We start from the raw sequence: 28,000 nt of genomic DNA on the forward strand, positions 1-28,000 counted from the left end.
GTGGCGCGGCAGAGCCCTGCCACGTCAACGATCGCGATTCCGGTCGTCGCCACGTCAGACCTCTGCCGCGCCACCATGCATGGCGCGGCACAGGCATTTGGCCGCGCCAGGGCAATAGGCACGGCCAAAAGTGTTAGTTAAAAAAACGACCGTGTTAGATTTAAAATTAGTTTTCAAAAAATGTTAAAATTAAAAAAAAAGTTCTCAGGCACAATGGTGTCATCATCTAACAGCTCCGCCTGCTTCTTTCTTGCCCTCGGATAGCTACGGGAACCACGGAGGATGGAGCCAATATCCAGGCCACCTTTGAGACTCTTCTGAGATCTGAACAAGTGGGAGGAAAGCGACTCAGGTGTCAGTAAGCTTCAGCTGACGAGGAGGAAACAATCATGACTGTTACTAACTCAGTTCCAAAATAAGGGATTCTGAACCTGGACAACAGAGGTAAGAAGTAGACGAAGATTTTATCAAACAAGTCACTGTATGGTTGTTTCAACCAGCTAAGGTTATTCTACAGGCAGCTACTCTACAGCACTACAATGTATTTGGTGAAACACCGTTATCATCTACCCAGTGTGTATTAGGTCAGTATGAGAACACCTTTTCCCCAAGACACAGTATGTATTAGGTTTAGGTTACTATAATGCCTACCATTAGACATTTATACTTGCTTGTCCACATTGTCGCAAGCTCATACAAGAAAATAGTTATTTCTCTAATAACTATTTTCTCCGTTTGCTGGTCAGAGAACTTACAGTGATACAGTGCCATCATCATCAGGAACCTCGCTTTCATCATAGGCTGAAGATGAAATACCTGCCAAAAACAAATTGATTAGACACATGTGGACCAGGATATCTGATGACACATCTAAAATAATCCATAAGCAGTTTAGATGAATAATGAATCTGTAAAACATGCTCTGAACAGAGTAGATTTCTACCAACATTCATGTCCTAAGTTGTTACGACGCCTGGCCTTGCTGCGGAGGAAGTAGGGAGGAAAGACGGGGGCGAGCAGGCGTGGGGGTTTGCGGCGTGCTGGAGCCGTGATCTTAGTCGCGGCAACAGAGGGACGAGGAACAGGAGCGCCAGGCGCCCGAGGGAGATAAGAATATCTCAATCCCAGGCTCAACTTCCATTATTCCATATGGTTAGCCTTTATAGGCGTTACAAGACCTGTCAATAACATAGCTAACCGACTCCCCAAGTCCTGGACTCCTAAAACAACTCTTAACCAATCAATCTAACTTAACTTAGACTCTAACTCTTCCTCCAAACCGACTCTGTAGACACAGCGCATGCATGTGCGCCTAAAATTAGGACTCCCAGCCATGACCTGACCGCGTGCTAGGATTAGCCACGCTGCCTACAATGATAGGTCTTACCGACCATAACATCACTCCCTTCCTCTGGAAACAACTCGTCCTCGAGCTGGAACGAAGGGTGAGCCATACGGAAGCTGTCCACTGACTCCCAAGTTGCTTCAGACGGTGGCAGACCAGCCCACTGCACCAAGATGTGCCAGGAGCCGCGCTGCAGCCGGGAGCGCAGAACGCGTTCAGGCAGAAGTAGGGGGCGCCCATGCTGAAGCGGAGGCAGTGGCGGCGTCGAAGTTGGAGGTGTGCCGATGAAGGGCTTGAGGACGCCGACGTGGAACACATCATGGATGCGAGCATTGTCAGGCAGCTGCAGGCGATACGCCACCTAACCAATGCGCTCCACCACCTGAAAGGGGCCAGCATACTTGGGCCCAAGCTTCCTTCGCGCAGCCGGCTCCAACGACTGCGTAGAACGGTTGAGCAAGCGCAAGAGAACCCAGTCTCCTACTGCAAACTCCAGGAAACGGTGATGGGCATCATAATGCTTGCGAGCGTACTGTTGCGCTTGGAGTAGCCTGTCCCGGACCTCAGCGAGGTACTCATCACGGCGGGCCAGCATAGCATCAAGATCTTCAGTAGCAGCTGTCCCCCGGTCGTATGGCAGCAAGGACGGGGGTGGCCGCCCATACACCACCTGGAACGGCGTCGTGCGGAGGGCGGAGTGGAATGAGGAGTTGTAGCAGAACTCCGCCCATGGCAACCAGTCCACCCAGTCGCGAGGACGATCGCCGGTAGTACAACGAAGGTACATGGTGATGACCTTGTTGACCGCCTCCGACTGGCCGTCAGTTTGGGGATGAAAGGCGGAGCTCATGCGCAACTTGACCCCAGCCAGCCGGAACAGGTCACGCCAAAAGTGGCCTGTGAAGACAGGGTCTCGATCACTCACGATCGACTCTAGAAAGCCGTGCAAGCGGACGATGTCGGTGAAGAATGCACGGGCGACGAAGGCGGCCGTGTAAGGATGCCCCAATGGAATGAAGTGGGCATACTTGGAGAACCTGTCAACCACCATAAGCAGCACGCTCTTACCATGAACCTTGGGTAGGGCCTCAATGAAGTCCAGCGAAATATCAGCCCACACCCGCGATGGCACCGGCAGAGGCTGAAGTAGACCGGCGGGGTGCAGAGCTTCAGTCTTGTTGCGTTGGCACATAGCACATGTACGGATATAATCCCGCACAACACGCCGGTCATGTTCCACGGCGAAGTCCGTGCGGAGGCGCTGTAGGGTCTTCTGGATGCCCTCATGGCCAACCGTGTGAGCCAACTGCAGGAGACCAGGAAGCACCGCGGACGACTCGGGCACGTACACCCAGCCATCCCAAAGGATCAGCCCCTCGTGCACCGTCCACGCTGCACCGTGGTCGCCATTGGTGACAGCATCGCGGAAGGCGCGCTGATCTGCGTCGTTGTCGAACTCATGGCGCAGCTCGTTGTAGAGGTCAAACGCCGGCACAGACAATGCTGCCAGCGATGCATCAGCGCTGGTCAAGGCCTCCAGTAGGGGAACATCTCCATCACGCCGTGAGAGGGCGTCTGCGACTGTGTTGGCGCGGCTAGGCTGAAACTCCACCCTGAAATCAAAGCCAAGAAGCTTGGAGACCCACTGAGTTTGTGGAATTGTCGATAGGCGCTGATCCAGCATGTATTTCAGCGCATAGTGATCCGTGCGCACGACAAAAGCACGACCCCAGAGGTAGGGGCACCAATGACGCATGGCGTGGGCGAGCCCAATTAGCTCGCGCTCGTACGCCGCCACTTTGAGATGCCGGGCTGCGAACGGCCGGCTGTAGAACGCCAGCGGACCTGCTCCTTGATGTAACACCGCGCCAAAGCCGGAGCCGGACGCGTCACAGTCTACCACGAACTCCTTGCTGAAATCTGGTAGATGAAGAACAGGCGCACTGGACAGGGCCCTGTTCAGGGCGTCGAACGCTGCTGCTGCCTCCTCCGTCCACTGGAACGCATTCTTCCGCAGGAGCTGCGTGAGGAGCGCTGTGATGGCGCCAAAGTCCTGGATAAAGCGGCGATAATAGCCAGCCAAACCCAGGAAGCCACGCAAGCCATGGGCGGAACACGGCTGAGGCCAAGACTGCATAGCTTCCACCTTGGAGACATCCATGGAGACGCCAGCTTCTGAAATCACATGTCCTAGGTAGTGGACCGCCCTTGCAGCGAACGCGCACTTGGCGTGCTTGAGATGTAGGTGATGCGCGCGCAAAACATCGAGGACGGCGCGGAGGTGCTGCATATGTGCTGTCCAAGAGCCACTGTAGATCAGTATGTCGTTGAAAAAGACAAGGACGCAGCGGCGCAGGAAGAACTTGAGGACAGAGTTCATTAGTGCCTGGAACGTAGAAGGAGCACTGGACAAGCCAAAAGGCATGACCAAAAACTCAAAGTGGCCATGGTGCGTTCGGAACGCTGTCTTGTGCACATCATCGGGGTGGACACGCACTTGATGATATCCGGAGCGAAGGTCCAGCTTTGTGAAATAGCGGGCACCATGGAGCTTGTCAAGCAGCTCCTCGACCACCGGTATAGGGAACTTGTCCTTGACGGTGACGGCATTGAGTGCCCGGTAGTCGACGCAAAACCTCTAGGTGTTGTCCTGTTTCTTGACCAGCAAAACAGGTGCTGAGAACGGAGATGTGCTGGGCTGGATCAGGCCGTGCTGTAGCATGTCCTCACACTGCGCCTCAAGCTCGTCCTTTTGAATTTGAGGGTATCTGTAGGGACGAACAGCCACCGGCTCGGCTGATGGCTTGAGATGAATGCGGTGATCGCAGTCACAAGCCGGGGGCAGACCTGCTGGAGTGGCGAAAACGTCGTTGTATGTGTCCAGGAGGCGCTCCAAGAGGTCCTGCTCAGATCCTGTGTTGGTGAAGAGGGTGCTGGACAGCAGAGGGTCGGTTGTTGGTGCTGGCAGCGAGCCCAACGCCTCCACTCCCACCCAGACAACGCGACAGCCACGGAGGTTGAAGGCCATGGTACGCGTCGCGAAGTCGCACAAGATAGGTCCCAGGGTACACAGCCAAGCGATCCCCAGGACGACGTCGCAGCCCTGCACGGGGATGGAGAACATGTCGAGGCGGAAAGATTCCCTACCGATCTGAAGAAGGACGTTGCGGCCCAGGCCTTGGCACGCCATGCGTTCGCCGTTGGCCACTACGACGTGAGCGCCCCAGCTATCAAAGAGGCGCAGGCCCGCACGGTGCGCAGCACTCACCCTGATGAAGTTGTGCGTAGACCCGGAGTCCAACAGCGCCGTGAACTCATGCACACCGATCCGGACGCGCAACTGCATAGTGCCCGAGTCGCGGATACCTGTGATGGCAGATAGGGAAATCATAGGGGCATTAGGGTCAAAAGGGGGCGGATCTGCAGCAGGTGGCGTTGCCTTGTTGTCCTCAGCGTCATCGTCCGGCTCCTCCACGATGTAATCGACAACCTCGAGGTAGAAAAGCCGGGCGCACTTGTGGCCCCACACATAAGGCTCGTCGCAATTGTAGCAGAGCCCTTGCCTGCGACGTTCCGCCATCTCCTCCGGCGTGAGCCTCTTGAAGGGGCGCTGCGACGTTGCCAATGAAGAGGATGAGGCTGCAGAGATCGTCCCTGTGGCTACAGGAGTCGTAGGGGCCACTCTAGTGGCGCAGCGGCGTGGCGGAGGTGGCAGCGCGAGCTGCATCGGCGCGTTTCGGCGCTCGTACGCATGTGCCAGGTGCATCACTCGCTGGAGATCCTGCAGATCGTGGAGTTCCACATCGACGCGGATGTGCTCGAGCAGCCCTCCGGTGAACAGTTTGGCCTTTTGGCCCGGCGATAGCCTGCCTACATGCGCCGCCCGTGCTTGGAATGCCTCCATATAAGCATCAACTGTGGAGGTGAAGGGAAGGCGCGCCAGGTCGGAGAGATGATTGGTGCTGAGGGGCAGACCGAACCGCTATTGACAGAGTGTGCGGAAGTCATCCTAGATTGGGCGCCCAGCATCAGACTCGAGCACTAGGTACCACTGCTGGGCGACGCCGGTGAGGTGGTACGATGCGAGCCAGACCCGGTCTTGATGGCGTGTCTGATGGCCATTGAAGAACTGCTCGCATTTGTTCAGCCAGCCGAGCGGATCCTCCTTGCCGTCGTATGTCGGGAACACGAGCTTGTGGTACTTGGGAACCACGTGACCCTCCTGTGCCCCTTCCATCGGCAGAGGAACAGACATCCGCGCAGGTGCCGACACCGCCGGAGCCGACGCCATTGGCATGCCCCCCATGACGGACTCTAAGGAGGGGATCGGCGAGGGTGACGGCGGGAAGCAAATCTGCGTGATCGGCACGCCGAACTGGCTGGCCGACGTCGGTGGAGCCCTTGGTGCAGCGGTGGTCGCCATTGTAGCTGATGGCGCTGCAGTGGACGTCGGAAGCACACTGGACGACGCAGCGCTTGCATCCGGGAGTACGGGCGCAGATGAGGCCGGCAGCGCAGCGAAGCCGGGCTGCGACAACTGTGGTAGGTGCGCTGCAGTGGGCAGGTCCCGCCCATCAATGGCCGTCAGGCGCTGCGCCATGTTGGTCATCTGAAAGTTCAGCAGGGCCATCTGGTTCTGAATGTCTTGGATGGCATTGGTGAATTCCGTCAGAGATTCCGCAGGGATCGCGTACATCTGCGGCGGCGGTGAAGGCTGCGAGGTGGGGGAAATCAGGGCCCCCGATGTAGCAGGGACAAGGGCGCCTGATGTGGCTGGAACCCCAGGCGTGGGGGGGCTCGAGGTGGGTGGAATTGGCGGCGAAACGGCCCCGGACGTCGACATGATCTCTGATACCAGGTTGTTACGACGCCTGGCCTTGCTGCGGAGGAAGTAGGGAGGAGAGACGGGGGCGAGCAGGCGTGGGGGTTTGCGGCGTGCTGGAGCCGTGATCTTAGTCGCGGCAACAGAGGGACGAGGAACAGGAGCGCCAGGCGCCCGAGGGAGATAAGAATATCTCAATCCCAGGCTCAACTTCCATTATTCCATATGGTTAGCCTTTATAGGCGTTACAAGACCTGCCAATAACATAGCTAACCGACTCCCCAAGTCCTAGACTCCTAAAACAACTCTTAACCAATCAATCTAACTTAACTTAGACTCTAACTCTTCCTCCAAACCGACTCTGTAGACACAGCGCATGCATGTGCGCCTAAAATTAGGACTCCCAGCCATGACCTGACCGCGTGCTAGGATTAGCCACGCTGCCTACGATGATAGGTCTTACCGACCATAACATAAGTTAACTAGAACTGATGGAACCTTTTACCAATTAGAGTACGTCAGCACCAGAGATATTAATGCAACATTCCAGAATGGTAAATCTAGCTTTTTCAAGCATGGCATTGATAGAGGAAAAGAAAAAGAAACTTATCAGTGCAGGAACTTCCAATGAACATGTGAATATGACTATCCCTACTAGATGTGGGCTGATCCGCATTCTAAAGGAGGCAGCATTTTTTCACCAATTTTGACTGCAGGAAGGTATCCACCCCCAAGAAGCATAGATAGATAAACAACCAAAGGGAAGTGATGTTACAAAGCCCAAGGAATGAATTAATGCATGACCACATGCAAATGCGATCCTATTCCATGTGATATTATCTCATTAAGGTTCCCACCTGAGTCAGCAGATGTAGATGAACTATCAGGTGATCCTTCCATGACAGTCTTGGTGTCCAATTCATCACCAGAACCTTCGCTGATAGAGTCATTGAATATTGCACCAGAGCCTACTTTCCTACTCGCTTTTTTGGAGTTTCCACTGGTCTCTTCATACCTTTTACTTGAGACTTTCCGGACTGCAACTCTATGTCGGTTAGCACTTTGTGGCTTGCCCTCTATGCTGTTACTTGACGCTTGTGGGCTCATGGAAAAATCCTTCACAAGGTTGCTTACAGGCTTAGGATTTGGAGCCACCTTTCCCTTGATAGTAGACCCATCAGGCTTTCTAATCTTAGCATGGGGCTTTGTCTGAGAAGTGAATTTCCTCACTTCTTTACTTATATGTGCATGATCCTTTTCAGTGAGCAACTTGCTCTGATCATCAACACTCTGGTGGAGATTCTTCTCAGGACTATGATTCCAAGTGGCATCTTCTGGTTCATGTAGCATTATACTGGCATTCTGAGTAACTTTGCTGTCGCTCTCTTTTCCATTGTCCTGACCCGTCCTTTGTTTTTGTACAATAGAAATAAGTGATTCTTGGGTACCAATATCAATGCCTTGATTATCACAATTAGGATTGTCCCCTTCAGCAGTAGGTATTTCCATATTAGCTTTGCCCTTTCTCTTCTTCTCCCTGCCGTTATTCACATTCTCATTTTCTCTGTTCATGTTTTCTGTTGCAACAAATGGCACAATAGCTTTGCTGGTATCAAAATGACCAATTAAGCTAGCTTTCTCTGAGGGAAGAGATTCTAGAACGTCATTTGGTTCAATGCTACCAAACGTTGCTTTCGTTTCTTCTTCTTTTTATTCTTCACTTCCCTTGAAGATTCATCTTCATTGTTTTGCTTACTTTCTGCAGCAATTGATGGATCATCATTCAGATTAAAGGGGCGTACCCAGTGCAGAGAGCTCCCGTTCTGTGCGGGGTCTGGGAAAGGATGTCCGTGGCAAGCTTTACCCTCGCCTGTGCAATGCGAGGAGACCGCGACTCGAACCCGGGACCTTCCGGTCACAGGCGGTAAGACTACCGCTTGCACCAGGCCTGCCCTTCATCATCATTCAGATTACTGCAGCTAAAATGATCAAGGAAATTGATTCCATCATTAGCAGGATGAAACGCGGTGTGGCCCTTTTCAGTCCTGGAGTTCACCAAATCTGCACTGAAACCGTGTTCCAGGGCACACTGACTTTGAACTTCAGAGTTCGAAGATGTTTTCTTTTTCTTTTGCGAATTAGGGTTGGCAGATTTGAGAGCCATGGCATCTTTCTGAACTACATGCAAGGTTGGAGTTCCTGCAGCATTTTCATTATCATGGGTCCCAATCATGTCAGTTACATACTCATCCTGGCTGTCCTTAGCTGCGTGACTATCCAGCCCATGAGTAGAACAATTAGGGCGCGTTTAGTCCCTAATGTTTTTTTGGGTTTGGCTACCGTAGCACTTTCGTTTGTATTCGATAATTAGTATCTAATTATGGACTAATTAGGTTCGAAAGTTTCGTCTCACGATTTCTCACCTAACTGTGCAATTAGTTTTTTTTCCGTCTACATTTAATACTCCATGCATATGCCGCAAGATTCGATGTGACACTTTGGATGAAAATTTTTAGGAACTAAACAGCCCATTAGTTTCTCGTATTTTAGGAGTCAGAGTCTCAGAAGACCTGTCTTTCTGCTCTACTTTCCCAACAGTGCTTGGAGGAGTGTCAACTACAGAACCTCCCTGAACCAAATTTTCTTCCGTATCATTAGCTTCCTTCAAGTCCAATGTATCAAGTACCTGCTTTACGGAACCCTTCTTTCTTTGACGCTTAGTGGCTTTGCGTTTGTCATCAGCTTGCGCAACCACATTTCCAGTTACTGTATCATCATGATCACTTGTTTTATCAGTGTCAGGTTCATAAATCCGGGGTCCCTTGGGAACCGGCTTCCACGTCCGGGCTCGACCCAGGAAAAACAACATGTAGTTCATGGGCCGGCCCAAGAGCCTAAAACACAACGGGCCGGAAAGGCAGTCCGGTCGCCGACCGCAAGGTCTACCCAAAAGAACAAACGCCCCCTCGTCAACTTCTTCGGCCCACCTCTCCGACCGGAGCACCCGCTTCAGGCACCAGCCGCCTCCGAGCGGTCTCTCCAATCGGAAGGCATGATCCAAAACGATGTTTCCTACTCCGGCCCCGCGACTCCGACCCCGTGACCGGGCTCGTAGGAACCCTGCTCACCGCTCATCCATCTCCGGAACTAACCAATCTTCGCGCCTAAAAACGCCTCGGCTGCACATCGACGTCGTGTATTAACGAAAATCCGTCTGAGACTAAAAACACGCACACACGCTCCAAACACCCCCCAGGTGGTTCTGCACGAACCGCCCGGGGGCTCAGGGGCTACACCCGCGGGTGCGCTCGCGCGCACCCACCGAACACAAAAACCTCTCCCGCTGACAACGCAGAAAACCCCCCAACCGGTTCCGCCCGAACCGACCGAGGGCTCGGGGGCTACAACCGGTGCGCTCCCGCCGGCAAGACAAAAAATCCCCCGGACGATTTGGCTCAAATCGCCCGGGGGCTCGGGGGCTCCTATCAGGTTCATAAACCCGGGGTCCCTCGGGGACCGGCTTCCACGCCCGGGCTCGGCCCAGGAAAAACAACATGTAGTTCATGGGCCGGCCCAATAGCCTAAAACACAACGGGCCGGAAAGGCAGTTCGGTCGCCGACCGTAAGGTCTACCCAAAAGAACAAGCGCCCGCTCGTTAACTTCTTCGGCCCACCTCTCCGACCGGAGCACTCGCTTCAGGCACCAGCCGCCTCCGAGCGGTCTCTCCAATCGGAAGGCATGACCCAAAACGCTGCTTCCTACTCTGACCCCGTGACTCCGACCCCGCGACCGGGCTCGTAGGAACCCTGCTCACCGCTCTTCTCCGACCGGCGCACTGAGTGCCGACTGGAGTCATCTGACCGGGGGCACCCCGTTCGGAAGGAACCAGAAGACGTGCGGAGAAAGGCGAGGCATGGCTCACAAGTCAAAGCCACTGTACCAGGGACCATACCCTGCACAAAACAGTGCTCTGCAGCCACCCTGACACAGAGTATTGTAGGGGCCGCTAAAAACTCCCATACGGTAAGCCCCCCGCATGTCTCTGGACATCGATCGTAGTATGGGCTCTAGGATTTGCCATACCGGGTGAACATAGCGTGACTCCTCACATGCCGCTAGGCATCAAGAAGTATTTGCAGGTACCGGCATCCATCCTTCCTGAAGAAGATAGCTCGACCTCCTGTGCGCATCGGACATTCTACAGCAACATCAACAGTGTTGGGGGCGCCTACTGTTATCCAGTCTTCATCAGCGTGGGCAACAAGGCTTAGAAACATCCGTACTCTCTCCCTTTCACCTGTAAAGCCATCCCCTTCATCTATAAAAGGGGATGCGCTCCCTCCTACAAGGAGACGGACTTCTTCAAGTTCAGACTCACTAGATCAACATCCCACAACTGCAGAACCACCAAGTTCCGACCGCAACCCTTTCGATCGGAGCCAACCGAACCTCTTGTACACCCCATCTCTCTTCCTCTCGTTTGTAACCCCACTGCAAACTTCGAGCACCTGGGCTCAGGAATAAAGTCGCCGATCGACCTTGATTGGACATAGGGCACGTTGCCCGAACCAGTATAGATCCTGTGTCATTGAGTGCTAGGCCACCTCCTATCACAACGTACAACAAAACTACAAATATTTACTAGTTGGTCATTTTCTGCACCGACAGTTGGCGTCGTCCGTGGGGAAGACGTTGTACGTTCAACACTTTTTGGTCATCGGATGGCCCATTTTTCTGCCACCCCCGCCGTGGCGGGCTCGAACGATACGATTCGGTTTGGTTCGCTGGAGTTCCCCGCACTCTCTCTCGCCGGGATGCGGGTTCCACCTGTCTTCGAGCCATTCCGGGCCTTCCGCTTTGGGAGCCTGGACTTCGTCGTCGATCGGCTTGGCATACTCCACCTCCGCGAGGAGACTCACGACCCGGCACCCGTCGGAGGGACCTCCTCCATCGACTCCGGGACGCGCGACTTCGACGGCGCGGCATCTACGCTTCATTCCAAGCAAACTCTCTGCTCAAACCCCACTGTAAGTAATATGCGTACTACTATTTGCTCTTTATTTACTATCTCTCACCAATCACCCGGAGGGAATGTACCACCCACGCCACAAACGCCGTACGATCGGTTCCCCTATGGCCTCGCGTCCTCCGCGGATGCATACGCTCGGGGGCTCCGAAGGATGCTGGCGCCATCCCCCCTCGCGTCCGAGTTCGTGGGAATGGCAGGATGCATTCCTGCCACTTCCCACGAACTCCCGGATGGCGATGGCGAGAGCGACCATTCCAGCATCGATGACGTGGCGCCCTGCCACTGTCCGTCCTGAGAGTGCGCTATGGCAGACTCTACGGGACGACCGTCGATGGTTGCGGAATCTGCGCAAACTCACACCCCTCCAGAACCGCGTGCAGGGGCCCTCGTGTCTGCTCAAGCACACGCTGAGGAATTATGACAACGATGGCAGAACCAACCACCGCTAGCACCGGCGCCGTCAGTACAGCCCGTTGCACCCCATGCGCATGGCTGAAAGGTCCTAGTATGGCTAGAGGGGGGTGAATAGCCTATTTAAAAATCTACAAATCAACTAGAGCAATTTAATTAGTATGACAAATAGCGTAATGCAAACTTGCTCTAGCTCTACAAGGGTTGCAAGCCACCTATCCAACAATTCTAGTTGCAATGATTACTTAGGCACACAAACTTGCTATTCTCAAGAGCTCAACTAGATGAATGTAAACAATAAGGCAAGCTCTCAATTCTAATTACTCTAAAGAGCTTGTATCAACTAGTTTGCAAGAATGTAATCAAGTAAGTAGGGTGATTATACCGCCGTATAGGGGATGAACCAATTACAAGATGAAGATCAAACCAATCACCGGGAGAATGCAAATGACAAGAGACAATCGATTTTCTCCCGAGGTTCACGTGCTTGCCAACACGCTACGTCCCCGTTGTGTCGACCAACACTTGATGGTTCGGCGGCTAAGAGGTGTTTCACAAACCTCGTCCACACGATAGGACACCGCAAGAACCGACCCACAAGTGAGGTAACTCAATGACACGAGCAATTTACTAGAGTTACCTTTCGGCGCTCCGCTGGGGAAGGTACAACTCCCCTCACAATCACCGGAGACGGCCACGAACAATCACCAACTCGTGCCGATCCTCCACCGCTGCTCCAACCGTCTAGGTGGTGGCAACCACCAAGAGAAACAAGCGAAATCCGCAGCGCAACACGAATACCAAGTGCATCTAGATGCAATCACTCAAGCAATGCACTTGGATTCTCTCCCAATCTCACAAAGATGATGAATCAATGATGGAGATGAGTGGGAGGACTTTGGCTAAGCTCACAAGGTTGCTATGTCAATGAAAATATGCAAGAGAGCTCCCTTGAGCCGGCCATGGGGCTATAAATAGAGCCCCCATCAAATAGAGCCGTTATACCCCTTCACTGGGCAAAACGCGCTCTGACCGGACGCTCCGGTCATACTGACCGGACGCTGGCCCTCAGCGTCCGGTCGCCTGATGGACGCCACGCGTCACCAGCTTCAAACGCTATTCGTCATATTTCAACGGCTACGAAGCTGACCGGACGCTCTGGCAAAACTGACTGGACGCTGAAGCCCCAGCGTCCGGTCGTTTCCAGTAAGCTCCCCAAGGCATATTTTTTCGACCGGACGCGTCCGGTCCACCTTGACCGGACACAGACCAGCGTCCGGTGCAATACCCTCAGCACTATGTAGACCCGTCAGTTTGACCGGACGCAGAAACCAGTGTCCGGTGCTTTCAGACCCAGCGTCCAGTCAGTTTACCGACGCCAGCGTCTTCGCGATCAACTCGTTTTCACTTCTAGCTTCTTCACCATTGATCCAATGTGCCAACCACAAGAATTTACATCCGGCGCAATAGAAAATATGCATTTCATTTTCCCGAAAGCGCCGAACCCAAACCCATCTCAACCCTGCAAACACCACCTCCTTTGTAGATGTGCCAACACCACCAAGTGTATCACCTTGTGCACAAGTGTTAGCATATTTTCATAAACATTTTCAAGGGTGTTAGCACTCCACTAGATCCTAAATGCATATGTAATGAGTTAGAGCATCTAGTGGCACTTTGATAACCGCATTCCGATACGAGTTCCACTCCTCTTAATAGTATGGCTATCTATCCTAAATGTGATCACACTCACTAAGTGTCTTGATCACTAAAACAAAATGGCTCCTACATTTTATACCTTTGCCTTGAGCCTTTTGTTTTTCTCTTTCTTCTTTTCCAAGTTTAAGCATTTGACCATCACCATACCATCACTATTGTCATGATCTTCACCATTGCTTCATTACTTGGGGTAGTGCTACCTATCTCATGATCACTTGATAAACTAGGTTAGCACTTAGGGTTTCGTCAATTAACCAAAACCAAACTAGAGCTTTCAATGGCCCGGCGGCTGACGCCCGGGGTCGCGCCCGTCAGGTCCAACACAACATCATGAACGAGGGGGACGATCTCCCTCAATTCGCTCAGGCTGGCCAGAACATCGCCGCTGCGGCAATGCTTCTGCGTGGCGTTCCCGAGCCCGTCGACCCCCAGGAGCGGGCGGTCTACCGGAACCTTCGGGTTCTAGTAGAAGCCGCCGTCGTCCAACAGGCAGAAAGCTCCGCGTCGCGACTCTGACCCACGCCCTCTCTCCCCACCGAGAGGACGAGGGCGCACCAAACGGATCGCTCCGTTCGCTCGCCGCCATAGCCGTCAGGCCTGGCTCGGGGTACGGCGATCGCGCCATGGTCCAACCTGATGCCTGCTCCGCGCCAACTGCCGGTACACGAGCGGCCCGATCCGCATCAGGACGCCCGTAGCATCATCAACAACCGGTGTTAGGCTCGTCGCGATGGTGACATCCACCGTGCGATAGCAGGTGACATGGACCCCGGCCAAACCATCGAGGGAAGTGGTGAAACACGCCCCATGCACGGTCGCTGGCTAGACGACCGGAGCCCCAGCCTTGAGGGCTCGGGGCCACGGGCCTTTAGCCAGCGTATCTGGAGAGCACCGTTCCCACAGCGTTTCCGGCCGCCCACCAAATACACTAGGGAGACCAACCCAGGTATTTGGCTCGAAGACTTCCGGCTCGCCTGTCAGGCCGGAGGAGTGAATGATGACTATTTCATCATCCAATGCCTTCCCATTTGCGTGGGGAAACATGTTCGGGCATGGCTCAAATTCCTTCCGCACGACAGCATCCGCAACTGGACGGACCTCAAGAGGGTCTTTGTCGAGAATTTTTAGGGGACATACGTCTGCCCGGGAAAGTCCTGGGACCTCAAGAGCTGTCACCAAGAGCCCAACGAGTCCCTGTGGGATTACATCCGTAGGTTCTCCCAACAATGCAACTCCCTCCCCGGTGTCGTTGATGCAGACATCATCAGCGTGTTCCTCTCCGGGACAAACTGCGAGTCCCTAATCCACAAGCTTGGCTGCTTGAAACCCCGTACCACCCGCGACCTACTCGACGTCGCCACCAACCACGCCTCTGGCGAGGAGGCAGTCGAAGCGGTCTTCGGCGGAGGCTGGGACAAGCTCAAAGCCAAGCACACGGACCCGAACGAAGGCCCCTCTACGCAGAGGGGCAAGAAAAACAAAAAAGATCGACGCCGGTCGAACAGCCCCGCGCTGGTCGCCGTGGCCAGGCAGCCCCAGCAGGGACTGCCTGACCACTTCAACAAGCTCATGGATGGCTCGTGCCCCAACCATGCCTACCCCGTCAAACACCTCTATAAGAAGTGCGAGCTTCTCAAGCGTTTCCTCCGACAAGCCGACGGGCCAAAGGAGGGAGATGGCAAGGAGGCGGCAGCCAAGAGGGGTGGCATGGTAGGCAAGGATGGAGACGGCTTCCCCGAACCCAAAGAATGCATCATGATCTTCGGCGGGTCCGACGCCATCTAGACTAAACACCAGCATAAGGTACGCTATAGGGAGGCATGCGCTACTGAGATGGCCATCCCCTCGTTCCTCAGCTGGTCAGAATCCCTGATCACTTTTGATCAGAGGGACCATCCCTCCTACGTCGCAAGACCGGGACGCTACCCGCTCGTCGTCGACCCCATCGTCCACAAGAAGCGCCTCACCAAGGTGCGGATGGATGGAGGTAGCGGCCTCAACATCCTGTATGTTGACACCCTCGATGCCATGCACATCCCCCGATCGGAGCTCCGCCTGACAGGCTCCCCCTTCCACGGGGTAATACCGGGAGCGTAGGCATACCCGCTCGGACAGATCAATCTGCCCGTCACGTTCGGCAGCCGGGCCAACTTCCGCTCAGAGGTCCTCACCTTCGAAGTGGTGGACTTTCTAGGGTCCTACCACGCCATCTTGGGGTGGCCATGCTACGCAAAATTCATGGCAATCCCCAACTACACTTATCTCAAGCTGAAGATGCCGGGACCAAACGGCGTCATCACCATGAGTAGCGCCTTCTCGCACGCCTTTGAGTGCGACCGCGAGCACTACGAGCTCGCCACCGCGGTCGTCAACTCATCTGAGCTCCCGCAGCTCGGGGAGTCGTCAACCCCAGCAGCCCTAGACTACAACAAACCAACCTCCTCGACGGCCTTCCGCCTGCTCAAGGAAACCAAGGCAGTGGGTGTCGACCCCACTGACCCAGCCAAAACGGTGCGAATCGGGACCCAGCTCCTGGCCTAATAGGAATGCGAGCTCGTCGGCTTCCTGCGCGATAATCGTGATGTCTTCGCATGGCAGCCTTCTGACATGCCAGGGATACCACGGGAGGTCGCCGAGCACGCACTACGCCTTATCCCGGGCTCAAAGCCCGCCAAGCAACGCCTGCGTCGTTTCAACGACGAGAGGCATAGGGCCATAGGAGAAGAGATCATCAAGCTCCTGGTAGCCGGATTCATCAGGGAGGTTTTCACTCCGACTGGCTCGCCAATCCTGTCCTTGTTAGGAAAAAGACCGAGAAATGGAGAATGTGCGTTGATTATACTGGACTCAACAAGGCATGTCCAAAGGATCACTTTCCTTTGCCCCGCATAGACCAGATAATCGACTTCACTTTGGGTTGTGAGATCCTCTCCTTTCTAGATGCCTACTTAGACTATCACCAGATGGCGATTAAAGAGTCCGATCAACTCGCAACCTCGTTCATCACCCCGTATGGTTCGTACTGTTATGTAACCATGCCTTTCAGCTTGAAGAACGCTGGCGCCACCTACCAAAGGTGCATGCAGCAATGCTTCGCCGACCAAATCAACCTGCTCGATCAGACTAATCAGGCCGAACGACCTAAACCAACAATCGTCGTCTATGTTGATGACATAGTGGTCAAAATGGCTCAAGCTTGCGACTTGATCGCAAACTTGGCCGCAACGTTCTCAAACCTCCAAAGGTTCAACATCAAGCTAAATCCCAAAAAATGTGTTTTCGGGGTTCCAAGGGGAAAGCTGCTTGGATACATCGTATCCGAACGCGGCATCGAGGCCAACCCCGAAAAGATCATAGCCATCTCCAACATGGGCCCCATACGCAACGTAAAAGGCGTACAAAGGCTCACCGGCTGCCTGGCGGCCCTTAGTCGCTTCATCTTCTGGCTCGGCGAACGGGGGATGCCACTTTATAAGCTCCTCAAAAAGACGGACGCCTTTGTCTGGACTGAGGAAGCCCAGCAGGCTCTCGAAAGCCTCAAAACATCCCTGACGTCAACCCCGATCCTCGTCGCTCCTGAACAGGGAGAACCCCTCCTCCTTTACATCGTGGCAAGTAACCACGTGGTGAGTGCCACCCTGGTCGTCGAAAGGGACGAACCCAGACACCAGCTCAAGGTACAGCGACCTGTATACTTCATCGGAGAAGTACTTACCGACCCCAAGGTCTGGTACCCCTAGGTGCAGAAGCTCCTATACGCCGTGCTAATGGCCACTAGGAAGCTCCTACACTACTTCACTGACCATGAAGTCACAATCGTCACTTCATACCCACTCGGAGACATCATCCGCAACCGCGACGTCGTGGGACGAATCTCTAAGTGGGCCCTTGAACTCATGGGCCATGACATCAGATATACCTCCCGCACCGCAATTAAGTCTCAAGCTCTCACGGACTTTGTCGCCGAATGGAAGGAGGTACAGCTACCGGCCCCGGACGTCTCCCACAAATACTGGACAATGTACTTCGACGGGTCCATAATGGTGCCCGGCTCAGGGGCTGGAGTGGTTTTGATCTCCCCAGATGGGAGTAGGCTCTGCTACGCCATCTGCCTTCACTTTTCGGCTTCAAACAACACCACGGAATACGAGGCCCTTATCAATGGACTACGCATCGACATCGAGCTCGGTGCTACGCGACTCTACGTCCGTGGTGACTCGAAACTAATCGTTGATCAGGTCATGAAGGAGTCCTCCTACAAAAGCCCCCTCATGACAGCATACTGCCAAGAGGTGCGCAAGCTCGAGGACAAATTCCAGGGGATCGAACTGCATCACGTCCCTTGAAGGGACAACAATGCCGCCGATTTCCTTGCAAAACTGGCCGCTAGGCGGGTTCCATCCCCAAGTGGGGTCTTCATCAACGACGTCCACGAGCCGTCCGTCCGCATCTCGGAAGGTCTGACCCAAACATGCCCCGATGCCCAACCAGCGCCCAGGGACTTCGACCCTAGTACCCCTACGTCACCCACGAACGTCGCCGTACTGGCACTCGATCAAACTAATTGGCAAGTACCGCTACTCGCCTACCTCCTCGAGGAGGCTCTCCCACCGGAAAGGGTTGAAGCCCGATGGATCGCTCGGCGTGCAAAGACCTTCGTCGTGCTCGGTGACGAGCTCTACAAACGGAGCCCATTAGGGGTACTCATGAAGTGTATCCCCACCGACCAAGGGAGGCAGCTCCTCCTTGAGGTCCATGCCGGCATTTGTGGGCATCACGCGGCCCCAAGGTTGCTGTTCGGAAAAACCTTCCGCCAAGGTTTTTACTGGCCAACCACGCTACGAGATGCGGAGGAGGTTGTCCGCAGGTGTGAAGGATGCCAGTTCTATGCTCGGCAAACCCATTTGCCGGCACAAGAGCTCTAAACCATCCCCGTCACCTGGCTATTCGTGGTCTGGGGCCTCGACATGGTGGGACCTCTCAAAAAGGCCTCAGGCGGTTTCACTCACCTACTCGTAGCAATCGACAAATTCACCAAGTGGATAGAGGCCAAACCCATCACCAACGTCCGGTCGGAGGAGGCAGTCAAATTCTTTCTCGACATCATCTACCGGTTCGGTGTTCCTAACTGTATCATCACTGACCACGGAACCAACTTCACCGGAAAAAAGTTCCTAGACTTCAGCAACGGATACGGTATCAGGATCGACTGGGCTTTGGTCAGACATCAACGAACCAACGGTCAGGTCGAACGTGCCAATGGCATGGTCCTCCAAGGGCTCAAGTCGTGCATCTTCAACCGACTCAATAAGTACGCTAGGCATTGGGTAGTAGAGGTTCCAGCGATCCTCTAGAGCCTAAGAATGACCCCAAACCGATCCACGAGATTCACACCCTTCTTCCTGGCCTACGGGGCTGAGGCAGTATTGCCCTCCGACCTCGACCACGACGCACCAAGAGTGAAGGCTTTCGACCCCGACCGAGCCGCGGAGGCTCAATAGGACACGGTCGACCTACTCGAAGAGGCCCGCGAAACGACCGTCATCCGCTCCGCTCGCTACCAACAAACCCTCTGCAGGTACCACGAAAGGAAGATTAGGGGAAGGATACTCGAAGCCGGCGATCTCGTGCTCCGAAGGACCTAATCAACGAAGGGAAAGCATAAGCTCTCTCCACCATGGGAAGGGCCCTATACGGTGATCGAAGTAATCCGACCAGGCACCTACCGACTCCAGGACAACAACGGCAATGCTCTCACCAACACTTGGAACATTGAATAGCTACGTCGTTTTTCCCCTAAACATGCTCCCGAAAGAGCACTCCTGCCCAAAACACTTTTGGCCTGGGTCGCTCGGGGGCGCCATAAGGGTACAATATTGTATATTACCTCTTTTTTCTTTTGTCATCACATAACAAAAACAACTTTGTCCCCAAATGGAAACACATTCCATGTCCTTGTTTACCCTACGTAACTCTGTTCTTACTACGAACCGAACGCATCCCGCCTTTTCTGTATGGACACGAGCAGTCGAGCCCTGCGGGCCACGCCCCGGACTCCCAAGGTCGCACCCTACGGGACAAATGGGCAGGTGAGAGAGAGAAAGGGTAAGAACAAAGGTTATGATAGGATATAAGTAGGAAAGGCATATTGTGGTTCTGTCACAAGGACAGTACTGATGTATTCATTAAATACAAAAAATTATTCACATGGGGACTCACCCAAACTTAACTTTTACATTTTCTACTACTGCAAATACCACTGCGACCGCCAAGGACCCGCTTGATTCCGCTCCCTCGGCTTCGGCAAGCACAGACGGATACCTCAAGGGCGTCGCACCCATAGGTGTTCAGTAGGAGAACAGGGGATCAAGGTCCCGGTCGGACATTTCCATCTAAAGCCCTCCGAACCCCATCACTCCAATCGTCAAGGTAAGTACTATCAAAACCCCTCTATTTCATTACAAATCATTCATACATCCATACGCGCATTCATCTCATACGCCTGAACCCCCCGGACGGTTAGGGCATGAACCACGCGGGGCTCGGGAACTAAGCATCGCACGTGCAGCAAAATGCACCAGAACGCTCCATGTTGCACCACGAAGCGGCGGTTGCCTCATTCGACATGAGCATACAACAGAGCCAGGGGAGAAAACCGTAGATGAGCACCGTGCGGCCTTCGCCCGGTCTGGCAAACTAGGTCATCTCAACCTTCTCGTTCGATCCTGAACCTCTCGCTAGGCCCACAGAATCTCCATCGAAGGGGAGGCCGTTAGGCCACCTGAGTCAGTCTTCGGAACGACCTAGGCATCTGTCGGGTTGCAGGTAAAGGAGTAGTGGAATGTCACAAGAGGGCTATGCCGACCCCGTGACGAACGACGGACCCGGATTCCACTCGATCACACCCGTTAGCGAGCTCACCGAGCTAGTCTTTGAGCCCGAGCGATCGGGACAGGCGACGAAACTCAGCCCCTCCGGTTGTGAGGAACCGGATGGGGTAGCGCAAAACAACTCACATCGACCCCCACGAAGGCCCGACAAGGATCGGGGGCTCAAATGCCAAAAACCTTGGGACCGCGACTCCGAACTCACGTCGACATGATCTATGACATCCGGCTACGGCTTGGGACCGTGACTCTAAACTCACATCGACAGGATCTATGACATCCGGCTACGGCTTGGGACCGCGACTTCGAACTCGTGTAACAACTTCACTTCCGACAAAAAACCCTAGGACCACGACCCTGAACTCGCATTGACATGATCTATGACATCCTGCTACGGCTTGGGACCGCGACTCCGAACTCGCATCGACAGAATCTATGACATCTGGCTACGGCTTGGGACCGCGACTCCGAACTCGCGTAACAACTTCACTTCCGACAAAAAACCCTGGGACCACGACCCCAAACTCGCATTGACAGGATCTACGACATCCGGCTGCGGCCTAGGATCACGACTCCAAACTCGCATAACGGCTTCACTACCGACTGCACTCCAAAAAACCCTGGCCAGGGATCACAACTCCGAACTCGCATAAAAACTAACTGAACTAACTGTCTCAGCTGCCCAGGCCGCACCAACATCAGGACCCACAGGCTCCGTCTCATCCATCTCCGGAACTAACCAATCTTCGTGCCTAAAAATGCCTCGGCTGCACATCAACGCCGTGGATTAACGAAAATCCGTCCAAGACTAAAAAACACGCACACACGCTCCAAACACACCCCAGGCGGTTCTGCACGAACCGCAAGAGGGCTCAAGGGCTACACCCGCAGGTGCGCTCGCGCGCACCCACCGAACACAAAAACCTCTCCCGTTGACAACGCAGAAAACCCCCCAACCGGTTCCGCCCAAACCGACCGGGGGCTCGGGGGCTACACCCGCGGGTGCGCTCGCGCGCACCCGCCGGCAAGACAAAAAACCCCCCGGACGATTTGGCTCAAATCGCACGGGGGCTCAGGGGCTCCTGTCGGGTTCATAAACCCGGGGTCCCTCAGGGACCGGCTTCCACGCCCGGGCTCGGCCCAGGAAAAACAACATGTAGTTCATGGGCCGGCCCAAGAGCCTAAAACACAACGGGCCGGAAAGGCAGTCTGGTCGCCGACCGCAAGGTCTACCCAAAAGAACAAGCGCCCGCTCGTCAACTTCTTTGGCCCACCTCTCCGATCGGAGCACTCGCTTCAGGCACCAGCCGCCTTCGAGCGGTCTCTCCAATCGGAAGGCATGACCCAAAACGCTGCTTCCTACTCCGACCCCGTGACTCTGACCCTGCGACCGGACTCGTAGGAACCCTGCTCACCGCTCTTCTCCGACCGGCACACTGAGTGCCGACTGGAGTCATCCGACCGGGGGCACCCCGTTCGGAAGGAACCAGAAGACGTGCGGAGAAAGGCGAGGCATGGCTCACAAGTCAAAACCGCTGTACCAGGGACCATACCCTGCACGAAACAGTGCTCTGCAGCCACCCTGACACAGAGTATTGTAGGGGCCGCTAAAAACTCCCATACGGTAAGCCCCCCGTGTGTCTCTGGACATTGATCGCAGTATGGGCTTCAGAATTTGCCATACCGGGTGAACATAGCGTGACTCCTCACATGTCGCTAGGCATCAAGAAGTATTTGCAGGTACCGGCGTCCATCCTTCCTGAAGAAGATAGCTCGACCTCCCGTGCGCATCGGACATTCTACAACGACATCAACAGTGTTGGGGGCGCATACCGTTATCCAGTCTTCATCAGCGTGGGCAACCAGGCTTAGAAACATCCGTACTCTCTTCCTTTCACCTGTAAAGCCACCCCCTTCATCTATAAAAGGGGATGCGCTCCCTCCTACAAGGAGACGGACTTCTTCAAGTTCAGACTCACTAGATCAACATCCCACAACCGCAGAACCATCAAGTTCCGACCGCAACCCTTCCGGTCGGAGCCAACCGAACCTCTTGTACACCCTATTTCTCTTCCTCTCGTTTGTAACCCCACTGCAAACTTCGAGCACCTGGGCTCAGGAATAAAGTCGCCGACCAACCCCGACTGGACGTAGAGCACGTTGCCCGAACCAGTATAGATCATGTGTCATTGAGTGCTAGGCCACCTCCGATCACAACGTACAGCAAAACTATAAATATTTACTAGTTGATCATTTTCTGCACCGACAATCAGCAAACCTCAAAGAATCAGGCTCTTTTAATTCTCTATTAGCATCTTCTTCGGGTACACCACTTGATCGATGAGAAGAGTCAATCATGGTTGGTAGCACTTTCGATTTTTTCCCCTTACTTCTTTTGTCCAGGTGAGCTAACAGGAGAAGCAGAGTGAACCGCTGCAGGATATTTCAGAGGTAATGCTGCAGTAACGCTACCAACTTTAACAGCATTGGATTCAGGAACTTCTAGTCCATTCTGATTGCTGCCTAGGTGAGTTTGTCCTGGTAAAAGATCTTCATCCAGATCCTTACTTAAGCTGTCTTTAGATCTTAGATCTGCCAATACCTCATCAATAACATTTGTTGCCGCTACATCTAGAGTTTCACTAAGCTTCTTGTGCTCAGTAACTGTTTCTCCTTCTATAATGCCCGGGGTTGTTTGCTTTGCATCTATTGGAGCAGCATCTATGCATTGTATCGAGCTTTCGTTTGTTACAAATCCAGAAGACTTTGTCAGATCTTGACTAGGATTCATACCCTTTGAGGATTCTGAGTGGCATCTTCTTTTTTCTTTTTCTTTCCATCAACACTTGGATTTTCTATTACATTTGCATCCCCTTGATACACAATGTTTGACATCTGTTGCATAGAAGGTTCATGGACAATCTCCCTTTTAGTAGAAACTGTATCTTGTTTTGCAGCATTTTCACTATGCCCATGATCTTTTTCAACAGTGGCATCCACGGACGGCGTGTCAACAGAACCAACCTTTGATTTCTTGCGCTTCTTCTCTTGAGAAGTATTTTGATCTGTTTGCCTCTTGTCAGAGACATGTACTTTTGCCATCTTTCTCCATGCTGCTTGTTTCAGGTACACCTTCATTATGACATCCCTCATTGTGTTGTTTTATTTCTTCATGCTTGTCCCCTCCATCCAAAGGGGCGCAGCTTCCTTTCGTAGTTTTTCCTTCAATAGCTACATTTTCACATGTAGAATAAACGGCATCTTCAATTGGAGGATCCCTACATCCCTTGAGAGCATGATCAAACTTCTCTTGTTCAGAGATTAGATCACTCGATGTTTGAGCATTGCTCACAAACTGAACACTTTTGCCCCCCTGGTTCCTATCATTAAGTTCTGATGATGAAAGAGGCAAACCAGATGCTTTGACTATAGTTTCATCTTTGCCAATCAATTCAACGTTATATGCTTCGTCACCTGGATGATAAGAAAAATAAAAGGAAATCAGTACCACCTACATTTAACAATGAAAATACTCTCGAAATTTGTCATTAAGAAGATAAATAAGGTAGATTTATAGTTCTATATATGACATTCAAGGCAACTATAGAGCATGCTGAGAGTTTTGGCCAGAGGAAAAAAAATGTATACACAAATTTTCCATTAGTCCCTAATAACTTTTAAGTACTGCTCATGCATTTTGTCAGTCTAATATGTAGTGAGGACTGGTGAAATGAATTATTTCTCATCCTTGCCTTTATTTGTGCGGTTCAACTTAGGACCCTGGATATATGTTATCAATTGGATATATAGTGTCCTTGTAACCCAAACACATGGGTTGCATTCCTTATCATATGGCTTGTGGGCACCCAAAGATGTCATTGTTGCCTTTTCCAAATTTGCTTAGTTTATTATGATCACCAAAAATTCCATCATTATATTGTTGATATGAATCAGCTTCATAACTACCTAGAGTGCAAGTAACATGATATACATGTGTTAGACTATACATATCTCTCATAATAACTATAAACTAGTTGCAACATCATTGGTAATACAAGCTGATGTAAAGATTGACACAATTTTTATATTGTTTTATGTTATATGAGAAGTGAATCAGAAACTGGAGTTATGACGGGAGACTTTGGAGTCCAAAGGTTTTAGACTCAGTAGAACTAAAACTGAGTATATGAGATGTGACTTCGGCACTACTACTCGGGAGGAGGAAGATATTAGTTTGGAAGGTAAGTAGTGCCTAGTAAGGATACATTTCGATATTTAGGATCAATGTTACAGAGAGACGGGGATATTGATGAAGATGTTAGCCATAAAATCAAAGCAGGGTGGATGAAGTGGCGCCAAGTATCTGGTGTCCTATGTGACAAAAGGGTACCACAGAAGCTAAAATACAAGTTTTATAGTACGACGATTAAACCTGCTATGTTGTATGGTGCAGAATGTTGGCCTACGAAAAGGCGACATGTTCAACAGATAAGTGTCGCGGAAATGCGTATGTTGCGTTGGATTTGCGGTCATACAAGAAAGGATCGAGTTCGGAACGATGATATCCGTTCGTAGCGCCAAGTTTTGAATACCAAGTTTTTTAAAATCATCAAGATCTACAATTGTTGTTTTGGTCAACTTTCCATTTGAGATAGTTTGGACGGTTCAAATTTGTGATTTTTAAATTTCAACGCCTACAAACTAGTTTTCGGAACCCTAGATTGTCTCCAATTGAAAAGTTTTGAATACCAAGTTTGTTCAGCTCATCAAGATATACAATCCTTATATAGGCCATTTTTTAATTTGAGAAAGTTTGAACAAAATGTAGTTCAAATTTCACAAGTGTGTGACAGTTTTAGAAAGTCTATATGAGATTCAAGAATTTGTGACTAGTGTTTGATAAAACTTTCTCAAATAGGAAAATGAGCTATGTAACAATTGTAGATCTTGCTGAGATGATCAAACTTCGTATTCAGAGTTTTTTCATCTGAGGTCATTTAGTGTCTCATTTGAGCAAGTTTGACCAAGTCAAATTTGGTCAAATGAAAAAACAACACTTTGACTCTAGTATTGTGAACTCTAAATGACTTCAAATTGAAAAGTTTTGAATACCAAGTTTGTAAAAATCATCAATATCTACAATTGTTGTTTTGGTCAACTTTCCATTTGAGATAGTTTGGATGGTTCAAATTTATGATTTTTAAATTTCGACGCCTACAAACTAGTTTTTGGAACCCTAGATTGTTTCAAATTGAAAAGTTTTTAATACCAAGTTTGTTCATCTAATCAAGATCTACAATCCTTATATAGGCCATTTTTTCATTTGAGAAAGTTTGAACAAAATGTAGTTCAAATTTCACAAGTGTGTGACATAGTTTTAGAAAGTCTATATGAGATTCAAGAATTTGTGACTAGTGTTTGATAAAAATTTCTCAAATGGGAAAATGAGCTATGTAACAATTGTAGATCTTGCTGAGATGATTAAACTTGGTATTCAGAGTTTTTTCATCTGATGTCATTTAGTGTCTCATTTGAGCAAGTTTGACCAAGTCAAATTTGGTCAAATGAAAATACAATACTTTAACTCTAGTATTATGAACTCTAAATGACTTCAAATTGAAAAGTTTTGTATAGCAAGTTTGTTCAACTCATCAAGATCTACAATTGTTGTTTTGGTCAACTTTCCATTTGAGATAGTTTGGACGGTTAAAATTTGTGATTTTTAAATTTTGACGCCTACAAACTAGTTTTCGGAACCCTAGATTGTCTCAAATTGAAAAGTTTTGAATACCAAGTTTGTTCAGCTCATCAAGATCTACAATCCTTATATATGTCATTTTTTCATTTGAGAAAGTTTGGACAAAATGTAGTTCAAATTTCACAAGTGTGTGACATAGTTTTAGAAAGTCTATATGAGATTCAAGAATTTGTGACTAGTGTTTGATAAAACTTTCTCAAATTGGAAAATAAGTTATGTAACAATTGTAGATCTTGCTGAGATGATCAAACTTGGTATTCAGAGTTTTTTCATCTGAGGTCATTTAGTGTCTCATTTGAGCAAGTTTGACCAAGTCAAATTTGGTCAAATGAAAATACAACACTTTGACTCTAGTATTATGAACTCTAAATGACTTCAAATTGAAAAGTTTTCAATACCAAGTTTGTTCAACTCATCAAGATCTACAATTGTTGTTTTGGTCAACTTTCCATTTGAGATAGTTTGGATGGTTCAAATTTATGATTTTTAAATTTTGACGCCTATAAACTAGTTTTCGGAACCCTAAATTGTCTCAAATTGAAAATTTTTGAATACCAAGTTTGTTCAGCTCTTCAAGATCTACAATCCTTATATAGGCCATTTTTTCATTTGAGAAAGTTTGAATAAAATGTAGTTCAAATTCCACAAGTGTGTGACATAGTTTTAGAAAGTCTATATGAGATTCAAGAATTTGTGACTAGTGTTTGATAAAACTTTCTCAAATGGGAAAATGAGCTATGTAACAATTGTAGATCTTGCTGAGATGATCAAACTTGGTATTCAGAGTTTTTTCATCTGAGGTCATTTAGTGTCTCATTTGAGCAAGTTTGACCAAGTCAAATTTGGTCAAATGAAAAAACAACACTTTGACTCTAGTATTATGAACTCTAAATGACTTCAAATTGAAAAGTTTTGAATACAAAGTTTGTTCAACTCCTCAAGATCTACAATTGTTGTTTTGGTCAACTTTCCATTTGAGATAGTTTGGACGGTTCAAATTTATGATTTTTAAATTTCAACGCCTACAAACTAGTTTTCGGAACCCTAGATTGTCTCAAATTGAAAAGTTTTGAATACCAAGTTTGTTCAGCTCATTAAGATCTACAATCCTTATATAGGCCATTTTTTCATTTGAGAAAGTTTGAATAATATCCGGATAATATCCGTTTGAATAATATCCGGATATATCCGATACTTAACCGGATTATCCGATATCCGCCGTATATCGATGATATTACATTCGTATTTGATATCCGCCTAAGATATCCGTTTTATTATCCGTATCCAAAAAAAATTACGGATATCCGAGTAACTATCCAGATAAGTGTTCATATTTGTTCAGTCGAACGAACGGTCGAATAAATATCCGTACCGTTTTCATCCATAGTTATGAGGCAGAACTTCACCTGTGTATTTTCGTAAATCCCCTGGGGCTGTTCCAGACGATGGTTCTGTCGTTATTTGAGCAGAAGCAGATTTTGAAGAGGCCAATTTACGCTTTTTCTTTTTCTTTTTCTTTTCCTTCTTCTTTCCAGCAGAACTTGGGTTTTCTAGCTGGATGGACTCCTGATGTAAAGTGTCATGGACTTGATGATTTGAAGTGTTTAAAGGTTCCCTAAGAGAAGTACTGAAGTAGGGTCTGTTTCCAGTAGATGCCTACTTGATGTGCCAGCAGAACTAGTCCTAGATTTTTTGTGCTCCTTTTCTTGGGAAAGATTATCCATTGCATGTATATTATCGATCTGCATCCCTAGGCTGTTATGAGGCAGAACTTCACCTGTGGGTTTTAATAAATCTACTGCCGTAGCTGATGGTTCTGTTGTCTCTTGAGTAGAAGCAGAATTTGAAGGGGACAATCGACACCTTTTCTTTTTCTTCTTCTTTCCAACAGTGCTTGGATTTTCTAGCTGGATGGACTCCTCATGTAAGGTGTTGTGAATTCCAAGACAAACATCACTCACTCTTCTATCGTCAGTTGCTGGAGCATCTTGGCAGCAGTGTGTGGCTGCTGTAGCCTCTGCCATATTG

At 50.6% G+C, this 28,000-nt stretch overlaps 1 pseudogene; it reads right to left on the reverse strand.

Moving 5' to 3' along the window:
* Positions 1 to 173: 173 nt before the first annotated feature.
* LOC136491999 (uncharacterized) lies at positions 174 to 27,996 on the reverse strand (annotated as a pseudogene).
* Positions 27,997 to 28,000: the final 4 nt, after the last annotated feature.

This window comes from Miscanthus floridulus, chromosome 11, assembly GCF_019320115.1.
Source record: "Miscanthus floridulus cultivar M001 chromosome 11, ASM1932011v1, whole genome shotgun sequence".
Taxonomy (NCBI): domain Eukaryota; kingdom Viridiplantae; phylum Streptophyta; class Magnoliopsida; order Poales; family Poaceae; genus Miscanthus; species Miscanthus floridulus.